Raw genomic sequence first — 15,297 nt, forward strand, 5'->3', positions numbered from 1 at the left:
GGTCTTGCCTGAACGCCTACTCAGTGCCAGGCACTGTTGGTGTTTTGTTGTTGACGTTTAGTCACTAACTCAAGTCCGAATCTCCTGCAACCCCTGGTCAGTAGCCCTCCAGGTTCCTTTGTCCATGGATTTCCCAGGCAAGAATACTGGAGTGGGCTGCCATTTCCTTCTCCAGGGGATCTTCCTGACTCAGGGATTGAATCCGCACCTCCTGTGTTGGCAAGCAAATTCTTTACCACTGAGCCAGCAGGGAAGCCCAGGGGGTTGGGGAGTGGAGAGTTATTAAATCTTCTCATCAACTACTGTTCATCTCAGTTGCCAAAGCAAAAAATCTGGACCTAAGCAGAAAGGTTAAATGACTTGCTCAAGACCATGTAACCTGTACATGCCAACAGAGTTCTAGTTATGATTCCAAAGGCCACATTCTTCCAGTCTGCCTTCAACTGGGCGAGGGTCGTCTTAAGGACAGAAAGAACAGTGGGACAATAACTGAGATCCACACTGCCCCACATGTCCCAATCACATTTCCCTAGCTAGAAGAGGCCAGAGACGGCTGCCTCCTCATCCTTTCCTCCCCTTGCGGCTTGGTGACTAACCTGCCTCCTTTCTCGTGGGACACGACCCCAGATTTTGCCCTGGTGTCCTGGACTACAGGTGAGTCCATTGGTCGGCCTGAAGCCTTCAGACCCAGAAGCTGAACTACCTGCGTGCCTTCCTCCTCCCAAACCCAGACGACACTTGACTCTACCCCGCCCGGCAAGCCAGCTTGTGGTCACAAATGCCTCCCTATTTGCACCCTGCCTCAATCAGCATCACACAAGACCCATCTTTTAGCCCTCCTCTCTTTTCCCTGCCCCCTCCGCGCTGGATTTATCCTATAGTTCCTTGGCCTATGGGCTAAAGACGTCAAAAATAACCAATTGTCTTGGAGTTCTTCGCTAAGGGCTCCGCCTCCGCTCTGAGGAGCAGGTCCGCTGACCAATGGGCTGCCCTCCGGGCGCAAAGAGAGCGCGGAGCTAGCAGAGCAGCCGCTGGGCTGCCCAATGAACAGGCTGGTTTCCGCGGTTAGGGGCGTGGCAGAAGCGGTGGTCAGGGGCGTGGCGGCAGTTGCTTGGGCGGGGCCGGTAGCGGCGGGAGCTGCACTGGCCAGGGGTTCCGGCTGTATTTCCATGACCGCCGGCGGCAGCCGCGGAGCTGCGGGAGCGCGACCGGGGGCGAGCTGGGCCGCTGTAGTCAACCAAGCGCAGGTAAAGCCACGGCCGAGCGAGCTCCGCTTTGCCGCGATCGAGCCCGCGATCAGTTGGGTCAAACCTCTGAGCCTCGAGATCCCTTGTCCTGGCTCGGCCCATCGCGCAGCTGCCTGAGAGCCCCGGATCCTCAGGGAGCCTGTTACCTGGCGCTGCGGGGGTCCCCAGGGCCGGCGGGAAGGGAGGCAGCCTGGATCACATAGGGTGGGATACGCCTTCCTGAAAGCCCTTTGTCCCTTGAAGCTTCAGATACCGAGGTTGGGGACATCCCCGACTGCGGCCTCCCTACCGGCCATTGGTCCATCAGTGCGCACTTGGGGGGTCTGGGGAGGGGGGTCTGCCAGGCTTGGTGATGGAGATCTGGCAAAAGCATCTGTAAGGAGAGGGCCGAGGAATCTGATTACAGCCCCGAATATCCGAAGGGTCTCTGCGTTTTGGGGCTCCAGGGGCATACTCAGGACTGATGGGTTCAAGTTGTAAGGAGGCAGCTTTGACCCACTTGGAGGCGCACTTACTGAGCTCGGCTCCTTGCCAGGCACTGTTCTAGGCGCTTCGTGGTCTTTCCCCACAGTGAGAGCTGTCCAGCAGCACAGGCCCCGCTAGTCGGGGCAGCTGGCATCTCGACCTTGGAAGTGACCAGGCAGAGGCCAAGTGACAGCCACCTGCCAGGGATGCTTAGCCAGGACTCGCAAGGGACGACTGTGCCACCGACCTGTAAAGGCCCTTCTTCATGCATAGATGCACTCTGACTTTGAAGGCCTACCTCCAGAAGAATACTGCTGGGGGCTCACTAGTTTGAAAGAGGGTGTTGAATTCATTCCTAATGAACTGGTGGTCTCACTTTCCAGAGTGGATGTTAGCAAAGAGAACAGACCGTAGGCAGAAGATAAGGTTTATTTAGACATCACGAAACTCCTTCCTTTGAACTCTCTTAATCTTCCTGATTCCTGTCTGGTCGCTTCACCTCCAGTGTGTCAGTTTCACCTGCATTCCAGTAACCGGATCCAAAGGCAGGCTCCAAGATCGGAGTCCTGAGAGATGCCTGGAGGTGGGAGGGACTGTAGATTTAGTAGAGTTAATGTGATCTGGCCCAGAGCTTTTCGAGGGCCATTTCATTGCAACCACACAAAGCAGCGTCCAGAAGAGAAACCATACAGCCTCCCTTTCACTACCCTCTTTCACTTGCCTGAATGGAGAGGACATAATAATCTTCTGAAGGTCAGGAGATAGAGGAGGAACCTTAATAGCAAGTGTGCTGCCTGTTGTAGGGTGAATTCGCCTTTGACTAACCCAGTCAGAAAGCAGACCGGTCCATACACTGCTGATTGTCAGCATGGACTTGTGGAATTTTAGAGCTGAAGACACCTTAGGTAGAGCTCATCTAATCAGCCTTCCCAATGCACAGGTGAGGGAATGAAAGCCTGGGGAGGTCTCAGGACTGACTGGTCATCACAGAACCATGACTAAAGGTTAATCTGTTGACCCTGGGTCTAGCAAGTGCATGATTTGTATTTCACTCCTAGCTACTTTTCTCACTCTTCTGAGTTGAAATTCTAGGGGTGGGGTGCAGAGACGTTAAGGGCACAGATTTTGAGGCCAGGGTGCCTGGATTTGAACCCTAGCTTTGCTTTGGACTGGCTATCACCTCGGGCAAGTCACTTAACCTCTCTGTGCCTCTGTTTGTTGCTGTTTACTCCACTCTCTGTGACCCCACGAACCATAGCATGCCAGGCTCCTCTGTCCACGGAATTTTCCAGGCAAGAATACTGGAGTGGGTTGTTGCCATTTCCTTTTCCAGGGGATTTTCTCAACCTAGGGATTGAACCCACATCTCCTGCATTGGCAGGTGATCCACCAGGGAAGCCCGTGCCTCTGCTTGTTCACCTCTGAAACAAGAAAAATAATGGTACTTAGATTAGAGGTTGCTTTGAGGTTTTGATATCAGAAGCAGTTAGAGCAGTGCCTGGCACACAACAAACATTATGGATTTGCTAAATATGGTCTTCTATTGCCTTTTTAATCCTTATTTTCTTTGTACTTACCCCCCAGTATTTTCTATCAGGCTCTGATTTTTTCCCCTGCCTCCACTCGCCCAGTTCATTAAACATATTCCAGATTTCATTGTAGCACAGATGTCTGTGGGGTTTTTCAAGTCACATCACATTTTATTTCTTATTTATTGCTTATTTTTCTGTCTTTTATTGAATCAGGTAATTCATTGTCTCTGTTAGTCCTCTCCTTGCAATTATACTCTTTTTCAGACTCCATATCTCGTTCTCCTTAAAAGAGGGCGAAAACCCCCCAAAGTGATAAACACCCTGATGATATCAGTCTCCACGGCATTCTTCCAAATATCTATCCCCCCTGCTCGGCCCTTCGTCCCAGTTGTCAGTGTGATGCAGCGTGATTATAAATGGGTGAACATTTTTAGATTAAGATTTCATGAGCCACTGTATTAAGTGCTTTTCGGAAGTTCAGGGATCGTGTGTCAAATGCATTTAAGTAAGTTACTTAGTCATGGGAGCAGGAGAGCACCAGCAGCGCCTGCCTTCCCTGGCAGAAGCACAAGTGTGTGACTGATTCTTGCTGGTAATCTAGCTCTTTCACTAATTTCACTGCATTTTTCCTGTTCTTTTCTTGAGCTTGAAATAAACCAGATGGCACGTGCAGTGGAATGGTTCTTTTCCTCTTGTCTTATTTGGGGAAATCCCCTTTCTTTCTCTTTGCTTTCACCTTCACTTCCTTTATCAGCTTCACGGGGCTGATAAATACCTACTCTCAATCTGCCAGCCAATTCCCTTTTCATCGGAAGGTAACCTGTCATCTTTATTTCTTGCAGGAATCTGGTCACTTTTGGTTTTTCCCTTCTCTGTTTTTACGTGTTTTCTAGAATGAACCAAAGATGATCGCTGTTCATTGATTCGCACCTTCCTTACAGCTGATTCTGAGTTTGGGTTTTTGTTTGTGTTATTTTGTTTAGGACATTCTAGACCTCAGCCATCTTAGAATAATTGTTGTAGTTTCTTTGTGTATTAATATAATATAGGCCCTTTTCTCTCTTGCTTTCTTTTCTTGTAACATCTGGGTGGAAGGGCTTCTCATTTGCTGTTGTTTCTTGTGTGTGTGTGTGTGTGTGTGTGTGTGTCTGAGTTTCTGGGTCATGTCCAACTCTGCGACCCCATGGGCTGTAGCCCGCCAGTCTCCTCTGCCCATGGATTCTCCAGCCAAGAATACTGGAGAGGGTTGCCATTCCCTTCTTCCATTTCCACTTTTTTCCTGGGAATCTCTGGCAGGGACCATGGAGAGTATAGTAGTTCCCCACCACCTTTGTCCCAAGCTCCTGTCCACACCTCAAAATAATTTCTTTGGTCCTAGGGAAGACCGTGGTGAAGTCTTATTCTTTTCCTGAAACCTGGCTCTTTGAAAAACCCTGGGAGAGAGAGCCTTCTAATACAATGGAATTCGTGTGGCAGAATTTCTGCTACAACCTTCTACTTACAACAGAATGATTTTCTTTTTTTTTTTGCAGTGTGGGTTTTGAGTACTTTTTTGACCAATTTAGGCGTATAGATGACTGGGGCAAGGGGTGTTTCAGCCTTCCTGTATCATCTTAGGCTATACTGTCCCTAGGAACAGAGTGCAGGGAGTTCATGCCACCTCTTCTTGCGCTCTGGCATGAGGTTCATAGTGGCTCTGCATGTTCTAACCTTTTTGGCTGGTGCTTGACGTTTTTTAACCCACAAGTTGCTATTTCTGTACTGATACCCTGCAGGTGCTGACATCTCCCTTCAGGATCATTTTCCTATCTGCATGTTTGTTTTTGTGGTCTTGGTTCCAAGGCATCATGTTTTTGGATTATATGTTTTCTATTTATAAAAGGGGGGTGTGGACAGGCCACTAGACCTATTGTTACCCATGAGGCTGGCGCACTGGACCCAGCTGGGTGCAGAGCATGTGACCCAAGGAACTGTTTTATGATCTTTTGTGGTAGTTAAGTAACAGCCAGGTAAAGAGCTTATTAGAGAATTAGAACTGATACCCTTGGGTTTGCCTGGTTTCTGATTTTCTTTTGTTTTCTTTCAAGCGGAGGTTCATTAAGTTCAACAAACTGAGCATCTGGTGTGTGCCAGGAAGACAGCTGTCCAGATTAACAAGGGTGTTTGGTTTTGCTGCAGAAAGACTATTCTGGGTTTATTATTATTATTTTAGATTTTTCAGTGTTTGTATTGCAAAAAAAAAAAATTTAGTAGGTAACGCATCTACATGATGAAAGAAAATATTCGAAAAGCACAAAAGTGAGGCAGGAACTACATCTCTGCCCGTCCCTGACCGCCGCCACCCGGTTTTATTCCTTAGAGGCACCACTCTTACTGGTTTTTCGTCTTCCAGAGGTGTTCCGGGCACAGCCAAGATACTTTATAACATCTATTAGCAAATGCATTATGATCATCTTTCCCTTTTACACAAATGGTAGCAGACGATACATGCTATTTGGAACCCTGCCCTTTTCCACTCAGTATTTCTTTGCAGTACAGGAAGAGCTTCAGTATCCTTTTTCACAAAGGTGATCTATTTTAAATATTCGATTCTGTTTCCAAGGCTGCTAAGAACCAGTCTTATTTAGGCAATAGCTTCACATGGAGATCCTAAGGCATTTCTGTGGATGTTGGAGGGCAAATATTTTTCTCCTCTATGTCCTATAGCTCTGAGCCTTGGAGGAGGCTAGGTGAGGGGGAGGGCCTCTCCTGAAGGTCCTCCTATGAAGGGAGAGTGGGACATTGAAAAATGAACGTTGGACCTTAGGCCCTTGGCCTGCGCTCTGGGCAGAAGGTGCTGGAATCACCTGGGAAAGCTTGCTGTGCTTTCTCTGGTCTCCAGGGAAAGCTCTGGGCCTTCCTGATTGGCCTTTCGGCATCTCTACCACGTCTAATCCGTCTCCTACACCCCAGCCCCGGCTCTGTGTTCGCCTTAGGCATCAGAAGGGGAACCCTCCCTTCTTGACACAACGTCCTGTCTAGTCGGCTTTGTTAAGCCCCGGCCCTTCCTTTCCCTCACCCCAGGAAAAACCAGCTCTCACACCTGTGCCTCTGTGAAGCATCCTTCCCAAACAATATTTGGGAATATAATTTTTTTCTCTCCTCAGAAGTCTTTCCCATTCTCCATATCACTTTGTCATCTCCAAGGCCTCTCAGACTCACATGGCCTTGCTAGGCTCTTGATGATTACTCTAAAGAGAGTTTAGGGGGTCTTTGTGTTTGAATTTTCTCTGGCTGCAATTGTGTTTTTCTAACCACACTGATTTAAACATGGTCTTATGGTCCTCAGTGGCTTCCATCTTGCCTGCTGCTTTATTTTTCCCTTTTCTTTAAGATCTGCCTTAATCTTCATCTTGTTTTTATTTCCCTCCGAATCTAATTTAGAGTCACCTTGACCTTGCTTTGAATCTTCATAATGTCAGTCAGACAGTCTAACGGAGAATCGTTGCATTCTGATCTTTGCTCCTCCCTAGGCGTCTACATTCTCAATCAGTTGTGCCATAGCTGCTGTGTGATGTAATATGAGAGGGGATGATGTTATCAGTCAGCTTCTGGAGGTAGAATAGTTACAAGCTTTGAAAAACCACCCCATATCTGCATAGTCACGCTAGGCATGTATTTGTGTACTATTTACTTAGTCATATCAGTGACAACAGTTAAAAAAAATCAGGAAGTCCAACACAGGATTGCCAAATTTTGTTTTTCAAATAGGGAAATAAAAAAGCTCTGTTCTCTTCCATCATCACCGTCATTTCTTAAGAAAAGACATTTTAACACCAAAAATGAGGGAGGGTCCACCTCCCAGAATAAAGAGCAGCCTTCTAAACAGAACGTATTTAGATTGATTAAAAAGGTGGAGGGCTTCCCTGGTGGGCTAGTGGATAAGAATCCGCCTGCCAGTGCAGGGATGTGTGTTAGTCACTCAGTCACGTCCAACTCTTTGCGACCCCATGGGCTGTAGCCCACCAGGCTCCTCTGTCCATGGGGTTCTCCCGGCAAGAATACTGAAGTGGATTGCCATTTCCTCTCCAGGGGATCTTCCCGACCCAGGGATAGAACCTGGGTCTCCTGCACTGCAGGCAGATTCTTTACCATCTGAGCCACCAGGAAAGCCAGTACAGGAGACATGGGTTCAATCGCTGGTCCCGGAAAATCCCAGATGTCATGGGGCAGCCAAGCCCATGAGCTACAGTGAGAGAAGCCACCACAGTGAGAAGCCCAAGCACCCCTACAGAGTAGCCTGTGCACAGCAACAAAGACCCAGTGGAGCCAAAAGTTTAAGTACATAAATAATTGTTTGAAACAGTTTTGCTAATGGAAATTGAATCATGGCATTTGAGAGGGTCTGAAGTAGAGGATTCTATTCAAGGAAGGTTCCACTTTTTCAGTTTCCTTAAACAGTGCCAGCTTTTCTTCTGCTGGGAAACAAGGCCATTCACTTAAGCTAACCTAGCTGTGGCATCATTTGGTGCAGTTTTTGCCCAGTTTCTTTTAGGGGATACAGACCACATAATGTCAATATGTGATGGTGCCGTCAGAGTGATGCGAGCTGACTCATGGGAGTCAGGGTACGTTCATGTCTTACATGTGTTCTCTGGTAGTTCACTGGTTAGGGCTCTGCGCTCCCACTGCCAAGGGCCTGGGTTCAATCCCTGGTTGGAGAACTAAGATCCTGCAAGCTGTGGCAAAAAAAAAAAAACTAAACCACAGTAATAAAGTGCCGTGTTGTAGTTCTTAAGGAAGAGGCGTGGGGGAAGCCAGGGTGGGACCTCCACAGCTTGGAATGAGGCCCTTTGATGTGATGTCTTTTGAAGTGTATGTTTACACGTATTAAATTCTTGATGTAATATGTCAGGGGGTGGCTCATATTGTTTCTGAGATGCAATGTGACTTTTCATTTGAGTCCCCATGGCACCCTCTGCTCTCCTCCAGCAGTCAGTACCACGACATTCCTTCTGGGTTACAGATATGTCCCAATCCAAGACCAAGGGTATGTCCTTGATTTTCTTTGAGTTCTCCTTAAATTAAGAACACTCAGACTTTTAGAGTTCATATTAATGATAATTGGCAATATTTTAAAGGTATGCCTGGATCACTGGGATGACCATATTATATTAGGGTCCAGCCAGGCCACCTCAGTGCCTCTTATTATTTTTTTAAAAAATTTTTAAATTTCTATTTTTATTTATTTCTTTGGCTGCACCAGGTCTTAACTGGACTCTTAACCACTGAACCTGGAGAAGGAAATGGCAACCCACCCTAGTAATCTTGCCTGGAGAATCCCATGGGCAGAGGAGCCTGGCAGGCTACAGTCCACGGGGCCACAAGAGTCGGACACGACTTAGCAACTAAACAACCAAACAACCAAAATCAACCACTGGACCACCGGGGAGGTCCCTCAGTGCCATTTGTGTGTAAATTTCTGGTAACTTAGAGCCAGGTTAACCTGCTATGAGAAAAACACAGAGACAGACTTAGTGTGGAGAAAAGATGGTGTCAGATGAAGCCAAGTGTGCAAATGAAGGCTGAAACAAGGGTTCCAGCAGAGGAAAGTGGTGAAGTCAAGTGTAGTAAATCTGAATTATACTCTTTGGGTAATTTTATTTGTTTTTCTTTGTACATTCATTTTAGTCTCCATAATTGGAAAAGTGCTAAGGTAAATTTATGCCTGGTTTTATGTTTATATGTTTTAAGAAATAGTATAGGAAATAATAATTGAATAAAAGTAATTCAATGTAAAGACTTCTCTGGCGGTCCAGTGATTAAAACTCTGGGCTCCCAAGACAGAGGGTTCGAGTTCTATCCTTGGTCGAGGAACTAAGATCCCACATGCTACTCAGTGTGTCCAATAAATACATAAATTAGAGCTCCTTTCTTCTGGGGTCCCTGCATTTAAAAAAGAAAACAAAGCAATTTGATGTAAGAATCGAATAAAAGGCAGGGCTATTTTTTTTCCCATAGAGGGGGCCACCTGGCCCCTGAGTTTGAAATACCCCAGTGGAAATCTAACCTCAAGACAGAGGTTTCCAGTCACATTTGTGTCATGCATGGCTCCTTTCCACATGTTTTTGTTGAACACTTTAGAAATACCCTTTGAGTCTGTTCCTTGCTTTGTTCACTTAACGAGGAGCAATGCGTTTTAGCAAATCTCCGCATGTATTGTTTGGCATCCTGTTCACTTTTCTCCAATATCCAGCTATGACATTACTGCTCTCAAGAAATTCAGGAAACACTTTTCTCCAATACCCAGCTATGACATTACTGCTCTCAAGAAATTCAGGAAAGCACAGTATTCCCAGGATGACGTGATAGCACTGAAGTGTTTTTTTTTTTTTTTTGGCCACACCACAGAGCATGTGGGATCTTAGTTCCGCAACCAGGGATCAAACCCTCACCCTTGCCTTCGAAGCTCGGAGTCTTAACCACTGGATCTTCAGGGGAGTCCCTGCTCTGGTGTCTTTCAATAAACATTTACTGAGCCCTCTCTTTGGGGGGCCTCTACCATCCAGGCTCCTCTCTGGGGACTGGACACCCTCTGTCCCACTGTTGGCCCCTTGTTTGGCCCAGAGGTGGATTTCCATGAATGCTTGCTGAGCTTCCAGCCCCTCCCAGCTATAGCTTCCTGTGTGGCCTGGACTGTAGACTTCAGCTTCTCAGATTCCGAATACCCCAGCTGCAATTCCCGTTTCTATTCTGATCATGTAAATAAAGTGCTCGCTCACTCTTGTCAATGACATTAAAAAATGTGCCCTTCTAAATAGTAAGATGATGGAAAGTGCCAAGGAGATGATAGTCAAGCATACTTTTTTCCCAATTTAGAAAACTCAGTCCCTTTCACTTGGTCTGTCATTAATGTCACCCATCACTCTATTTATTGCCTCTACATAGCTGGATGTTACCCTGAAATTGCGAGAGAAATCTTGACTTTGCCACCAAAGAGCCTGTGAGGGGAATGCATATTTCCGGAAGGCCCTCTTTGATGGGAGAGGATATGCAGAGCTGCTGTCAGTGGAGCCAAAGGGATCAGGATCCATCCAGCTCTGTGAAAGCTCTCTAAGACAGACAGGTGGCTTGTTTCTCTGTATTCCTAGAGCCCTTCCCAGGCCTGGCCCAGGGGGGGTTCTCCAGGCCTCAGCCTCCTCCTCCCTGGCATTAGTAATAACTCACAGAACTGTCATGAGTACCGAGTGAGGTAATGTCTGAGGACGCACTCTGTAAACAATAAATTCCATATAGGTCTCTACTGTCAACACCGGTGCACTTTGTGACTTGTTTGAGGATTAACCAATGTAATGTATTAATATTTAGCTCACAAGCATTTGATTAACTGTAGAGCTACACAAATAGGAATTTTGTTTTCATCTGGTTCTACTCCTTCCTTTTGAAGAGACAGTGACTTGTTAGTTAGAATTAGCCAGAGAGCACTTACTGGATTTCAGAGTGAGGGTCTTTGACCCCTAATGTGTGAATCATAAACTTTATAAATTCTCTGGGGGAGCTAATAGACAAGCTACGGGTCAGGAATGGGTACGGGAATGTGTAGAATGTCTGTGATCTGCTCATCACCTGCATGAGATGGTTAAATTGGGGTTGCTGGTGATCGCTCACAAGCAAGTTCAGGACCTGGACTAATCAGGCTTGAAGAGATCTACACTTCGGGCTCTGCCCTGGGACCCTCTAGTCCAGTTGGATAAATCAGTTTCCTCTTTTGCCATATCTGGTGGACACACCATTGCCAAGTCATCGTGTTTGCATCTAGCGTTTTTGTGGTAACAGCAGGACACTCTATCATCCCCATTTTAATGGGTAAGGAAACTGAGGTGCAAAGAGGTTAAGAAACTTGCCCCAAGTCATACAACCAGTCAGTGGTAGGATTGTGATTCTGGACATATCGCTCTGCCCCCAAAGCCTGCCACCCTACTGTGAGCAGCCTCACTATCTCACCACCCCTGCACACCTATGGGAGCATCTCCATGAAGCAGAAATCTTTGTAACAAGACTTGTTCTGACCTATTTACACAAACCTGTTCCGAATGTCACAGATGTTTAAGGAAGCATTTTTCCATTTTTCTTAGATATTAAAAATGATCTTGGGGACTTCCCTCGTGGTCCAGTGGTTAAGACCATGCGCTCCTAATGCAGGGGGAGTGGTCAGAGATCCCTGGTCAGAGAACTAAGATCCCACATGCCATAGGGAACAGCCTAAAAAAAAGAGATCCCTATTTTTTAAAATTCCATTAACTTCTCAATCTAGGTTAACCTTAGGATTAATTGTATTCAGATTTAAATTTTCTAGCTCAAATAAGCTTATGCCGACAGTTTTGTTGCATTGGATGTTCTGGAGTAAGAAGCAGGAGCCATGAGTCTTCTAATGGTATTTCAGTATTTATCTGAATGCCAACAATTAATGGGTAGTTTTCTGCTACCTTCTCTTTGGGTATCTTTCCTTTCTTCTGCTACATAGAACAGCCTGTTTATTAATGGCTCAATCCATTAATAAATATTTACAGAGTGCTGCCCCCTCCCTTGCTCCCATGCTCCACACTCTGAATTGAAACTTGTATAGAATTGTACACTGAGGATTGAATTAGCAGGGCGTGGACCAGAATCCCCAGCAGAGATCAAAGGGACATGAATCATCACTTTTATGTGGCAGTGAGGCTTGCTGATTTTCTAGTCATGAAGAAGTATCTGGAAAACACAAAGGTAGGAAATGGGACGTTTTTGAGGGCCTGGAGGGGATAGTCCTCAACTGAAGACTCCTGAATACTTCAGCAGATTGTCTAAAAACTACTGCAGTGTCATGGCAACTTGGGGCGATGTTCACGAGGTGAATGACAATGCTTGTCCAACATCCTATGGGTCGGGTTACACCCAGCCAAGCAAGGGCTTCTCATACCTACCGAGGCACATCTGTCCCCCAGTGGGCCAGCCCACTGGGCTCCACCAGGGCACCATCTTCCAAGCTGTTGTCTAGAATTCCCCCTGGAAGTAAAGCCCTGAAGCTTCTTCCACAGTGACCCACTCCCACTGCTCCCAGACCCATTCCTCCTGTCCTACCTGCCGGTTTCCTGGTTGTCCAGGATCTTCAGGCCTTGGCTCCACTCCTGAGCCCAGCTTGAGGTCTGCACCCACCCCTTCTTTCCCTCTTTTCTGTTCCCTCCCTTCCCTAGATGGCTCTCTAGCCATCTGAGTCCCCCTCCTCCTTCTTGCCTCCTTTGAGTTCCTCCAGTATTCATAGTTGGAACTTAGGATTTCATTCTTCATTATATATGGGTTTGCACTGTTTGCTCATTATTTCCTGGACGCCATGTATTGTACTTCTTTCATAGTCCCCATAGGGCTTAGAACGAAGCTGATGCCTTTGGTACCTGTGGGGAGCAGAGTGGAATGTCAGAAGTGGGATGTAGTTTTGCAAATAGCTCCCCCAGTGATATTGACACCGTTTGGGTGGTGGGGGTGGGGTGTCTGTCCCCTACTTTTAAAAAGTGAAAAGTGAAATTGTTAGTCACTCAGTCGTGTCCAACTCTTTGCAACCCCACGGACTGTAGCCTGCCAGTCTCCTCTACCCATGGGATTTCTCAGACAAGAATACTGGAGTGGGTTGTCATTCCATTCTCCAGGAGGATCTTCCTGACCCAGGGATTGAAGCCTGGTTTCCTGCGTTGCAGGCAGATTCTTTACCATCTGAGCCACCCAGGAAGCCCCTACTTTTACAAACCACTGCTTTATCCTTGAGGGTGCATCCAACTTACACAAGTAAATCAATTTGGGGGAAATGGGATCATTTTCCCAATAATGGAGAAACATTTCCCTCATTTCCAGTGAAATCTAACTTACCTTCCAGGAAACTAATGTTTGGCATCACATAGGCGCAGGGAAAGCCCAGCAGAGGAAGACCACCTGTAAACTGAGCTCGTGGCTGAGTCTCTGCTCCCTGGGAGGCTCACCTGCCTTCGGTGGAGGTGGAGATGGACTCAGATCAAATGCCTGCCTGAACAGGCAAAATTTAAACAAAAACCGAAGGAGGAAGGCTGCTGGGCGACTAGGAATAACAATGGAGACTTGCCTTCAGGCTTTAAAGAAGGCAGAGAACTCTCATTTGCTTAGTGGGAGGACTGGGAGGAAAGTGCAGAACAACAGTGTGACGTTTGTGTTGGATGGACGAGGAGACAGGAACTTTTGAGAACGTGAACCTCCTTCTGTTTAGCTAAGACCTCAAAATATATCAACCCAGAGAGCTGCCCTTTTCATGTCAGAGCCTCTGAATTTTTATTCTTCTAGATTTTCAGGGTCCTTGGTAGAAAGATCTGACGAAGTCAAACTCAAGACTGCCTAGGGACCAACTCCCCTGTTCTTCATATGTTGAGAACTCCCTAGCTCTTTCTTTCTTTAAACAATTTTATTTGTTTATTTTTGACTGTGCTGGCCCTTCCTTGCATGGGCTTCTCTTTGTGGTGGCTTCTCTTGTTGCAGAGCACAGGCTCTAGCAGCTTGGGCTTCGGTAGTTGTGGCCCGCAGGTTTAGTTGCTGCTCGGCATATGAGATCTTCCCAGACCAGGGACTGAACCTGTATCCCCTACATTGGCAGGCGGATTCTTATCCACTGTGCCACCACGAAAGTCCTCGAGCTGTTTCTTTACATTTTTATAATCTTGAAATATATAATAAGGCAGATTTCCTGTAAAAAGCTCTAAGCATTTTGCGAACCGTGTCTTGAGTGTATTGGTATTTTATAATTACAAAGCATTTTCTTAACCAACATAATTTCACCAACTTCTTTCCCTCCATAGTCTGTAAAGTAATCTCCCCTCCCCTACTTGATAGAAGAAAAAGTGAACTTTCATGAAATGTAAGTAGTTCACTCAAAGTCACTTGGAACAACCTAAACTCAAACCCAAGGCCTATGACTCTAAAATCTATGTTATTTGAACTGACTTTTTAAAAATGGACAGAGGTTCTGAATAGATGTTTTTTCCAAAGAAGATATGCAGATGGCCAACAAACACATGAAAAGACGCTCAACATTGCTAATCATCAGATACACGCAAATCAGAATCCCAATGAGACATCACCTCACACCTGTCAAAATGGCTGTTATCAAAAAGAGAACACATAAATGTTGGTGAGGATGTGGAGAAAGGAGGGTCCTCACGCACTGTTGGTGGGAGTGTAAACTGGTGCAGCCACTGTGGAAAACAGTTGGAGTTTCCTCAAAAAATTATAAATAGTCCTACCATATGATCCAGCATTTCCATTTCTGGGTATATATCAGAAGAAAACAAAAACACTAATTAGAAAAGATATATGCACACTGATGTTCCTTGCAGCATTATTTACAATCGGATTTCCCTGCTGGCTCAGTGGTAAAGAATCCAGCTGCCAATGCAGGAGACTCAAGTTCAATCTCTGGGTCAAGAAGATCCCATGGAGAAGGAAATGGCAATCCATTCCAGTATTCTTGCCTGGGAAATCCCATGGACAGAGGAGCCTGGCAGGCTACAGTCCATGGGGTCACAAGAGTCAGACACAACTTAGTGACTAAACAACAAAAATATGGATGTAATCTAAGTGCCCACCAATAGATGAATGGACTAAGAAGATATAGTACATATGCACAGTGGAATATTACTCAGCTATAATAAAGAATGAAGTCTTGCCGTTTGCAACAACATGGATGGACCCCGAGGGTACTATGCTAAGGAAATAAGTCAGACAAAAACAAAACACTGTATGATTTCACTTATATGTGGAATCTGAAAAACAAAACAGATGAAGAAACAAAACAAAACAGAGATAAAGAGAACAAACAGGTGGTTGCTTGAAGGGAGGCGGGTGGGGGGAAGAAGGAAATAGGTGAGGGAGATTTAAGAGTACCAACTTCCAGTTGCAAAATAAATGAATCACTGGTGTGAAATGTACAATGTGGGGAACATAGTGAATGACTGTTTAATATCTCATGTGGTGATATATCGTAACTAGATTTAAGGTGATCATTTTTTGAAAGTATGGAC

At 46.0% G+C, this 15,297-nt stretch overlaps 1 protein-coding gene across 1 annotated transcript in view; it reads left to right on the top strand.

Annotated features, from left to right (window-relative positions):
* Positions 1–1,109: 1,109 nt before the first annotated feature.
* ABHD2 (abhydrolase domain containing 2, acylglycerol lipase) overlaps positions 1,110–15,297 on the top strand; it is a 114,168-nt gene continuing 99,980 nt past the window's right edge. The window contains exon 1 of the mRNA XM_005910196.2: positions 1,110–1,247. The gene's annotated coding sequence lies outside the window, so the exon portion shown is untranslated. The remainder of the gene's footprint in view (positions 1,248–15,297) is intronic.

The sequence above is a fragment of the Bos mutus genome, chromosome 21 (assembly GCF_027580195.1).
Source record: "Bos mutus isolate GX-2022 chromosome 21, NWIPB_WYAK_1.1, whole genome shotgun sequence".
Lineage (NCBI taxonomy): Eukaryota > Metazoa > Chordata > Mammalia > Artiodactyla > Bovidae > Bos > Bos mutus.